We start from the raw sequence: 2895 nt of genomic DNA, 5'->3' as shown, positions 1-2895 counted from the left end.
TTTTTTTACCCAAAGAAAACCAAAAGAAACTAATTTGAAAATATATATGCATGCTTATGTTTATTGCAGCAGTATTTGCGATAGTCAAGATATGGAAGCAAGTGTCTGTCGGCAGATGAATGGGTAAAGAAGATGCAATGTACATAGTGGAATATCAGCCATAAAAAAAGGATGAGATCTTGCCATTTGCGACAACATGGATGGACCTAGACGGTCTGATGATGAGTGAGGTCAGTCAGACTGAGAAAGACAAGTACCACATGATTTCACTTCTATGTGAAACCTGAAAAACAAGACAAATGAATAAACAAAAAGCAGCAAAAACAGTCCCATACAGAGAACATACTGATTGTTGCCAGAGGGGAGGGGGGCAGGAGAATGGGAAAATGGGCGAAGGGGAGTGGGAAGTACAGGTTTCCGGTTAGGGGATGAAAGGTACAGCATAGGGAATATAGACAACAGTATTGTCGTAGCATTATATGGTGACCTGTGGCCGCTACACTTGTGGTGAGCACAGCATAATGTATAGACTGGTCGAATCACTATGTTGTATGCCTGAAACTCAAGTAACGTTGTGTGTAAACTATACTTCAATAAAAAAGAAAAAAAAAAAAGCCAGGTTGGAAAGAACTCTCCCAGTTACTTAAAAAGGCTTACAAGTATTTAATACGTGCCCCTCGTGTTACATAGCACACATCTCTCCTGGGGCCAGTTCATCTCAGGCCTGTCCTACAGCTCACTACTGATAGCTGAAATGCAGTCACGTTTCCATTCCCAAAGCAGTGAAGAAGAGTGGGCACACACCTGAGGTTCTTGGCGAATCCCCCAACAAAACGGTAAACAAAGTCTTATATCTATGGATTGGGATGGATGTTGTCTCAAAGACAGGTCTATGTTTTGAACTGATGCCCAGTCCAGAGCCATGAGAGAACTACTGGATCACAGAATGAAAATGAGGGAAGCCACAGGCTGCTGGGCTTCAGGGCAGGCTGGGCCAGGAACTCTGCAGTCTGACTTTCTCCAGGAGGTGGTAGAGGTGGCAGGGTGGGGTAGAGGGGCAGTCCTGGCCACTGGTGAGCTCTCCCTTTTTAATTTTGTCTTTTTTTTTTTTTTATGTAGGTGGAACCCAACACGGGACTTGAACTCATGACCCGGAGATCAAGATCTGAGCTGAGATCAAGAGTTGGTGCTTAACCGACTGAGCCACCCAGGTACCCCTAATTTTGTATCTTAATATCCATTCTTCCCTTCCTCTGTAGGCACAGAAACCCTATTTTTAGTTGGGCACAGGGACATCCAGAATGAAGACTATATATCCCAGCTTCCTATGCAGCTCAATTTGGCCACACAACTAAGTAACAGCCAATGGGTGTGAGGGGAAGAGATGCATGCAACTTCTAGCTCATGCACTTACAAGGAGGGGGGATATGCCCTCACATTCCACCTTTCCCCCTTTCCACTGGTTGGGATGCAAACATTCTGGAGAGCCAGTTTGGGTCATGCATATGAGAGTAGGATCCCAGGGATGGAGAGGCCCAAGTAGAAGGATCAGCCTGCCAAGCCGAACTGCCTGCCCTACCTGCCTCTGGACTGTTACGAGAGACAACTTTGGTCTCCTTTCAGCCACTGTTACTTTGGTTTCTGTTATAGCCCGTATCCGAAATAATACAAAAGTCGCGAAAGCTGTCACAAGTTTCCGGAGATGATTCTTCTTTTTCTTCTTCTTTTTTTTCAGAGAGAGAAAGAGCACACAAGCAAGGGGAGCAGCAGGCAGAAGGAGAAGCGGGCTCTGATGCAGGACTCGATCCCACGACCCTGGGATCATGACCCGAGCCAAAGGCAGGCGCTGAACCCACTGAGCCACCCAGGCGTCCCTCTTCCTGAGATTCTAGGGAAGGGGACATACATGATGGGAAGAGTGTCAAAGAACTTTGCGGTGATGTTTAAAATATCTCAGGAGCACATACAGGAAGCCCCAGAGAAGGGTTATCCACAGCTGCCTCCCTCCGATCGTGCGCTGTGTCACAATGTTCCCTGGGGCCACAGTACCTCTGCGTGCTCCTTCTACCCCGACATACACACAGCGGGTCAACTCCTTCAGACCTTGGCTAAACCTGGCTACCTCAGGGAAGCATTCCACACACCCGACTAAGTTAGGCATCTCTGTTACACGCGCCTCAGAGCATAACGCCATGTACCACTCAGTTCTAACCAATTTGAAACTTCACATTTATCTCTGCGGTAATTTGATGGTGTCTCCCGCACCAGACTGTAAATTCTGAGAGGTCAGGGACTGACTCTGTCTCCTTCACTGTTGCTTCCCCAGCACCTAGCACAGTGCACCGCATATGGTAGGCGCTCAATAAGAACCCAAGTATGTAAGCAATGAATGAATGAATGAATGAATGAATGAACGAACGAACGAACGAACGAACGAACGGGTGAAATCCCGACATGACATGACAGGTTTCATGCAGGGCAGTGTAAATACCGACTCCTCCTCTTCCAACGAAGAAAAGCAGAGCTCAGAATCTTGAACCATTTGGTGAACGCTAACGTGAACGCACACATGCGCTGACCTCCCACAACCATCCTTTTTACGCAAGTGTGTACTTCAAAGCGTGAACCTGCTCAAAGTCACCCAGCCAGTAAGCGGCCGACCCCCAGTCATTACTCCCATTTCCCAGATGCGGGAACTTGGGGAAAGAGACGCCGGCCCGGCCGGGAAAGGAAGGGTGGGGGAAGCAGGACGGCGCTCCAGACGGCTGCATCCGGAGGTTTCGGGGCCGCCGGGCTTCCGGTCCTCCAGCCCGCGGCCCGGGCTGCGGGGACGTGCGCGCCGTGTGGGGCGCGCACGCAGGGCGGGGCGTGCGGGGGCGCGCGCGTGCGCAGGCG

This window comes from Ursus americanus, chromosome 22 (assembly GCF_024610735.1).
Source record: "Ursus americanus isolate L20-20 chromosome 22, mUrsAme1.1.p, whole genome shotgun sequence".
Lineage (NCBI taxonomy): Eukaryota > Metazoa > Chordata > Mammalia > Carnivora > Ursidae > Ursus > Ursus americanus.
The sequence above is the reverse complement of the archived record's forward strand: the minus strand, read 5'-3'. Positions refer to the sequence as shown.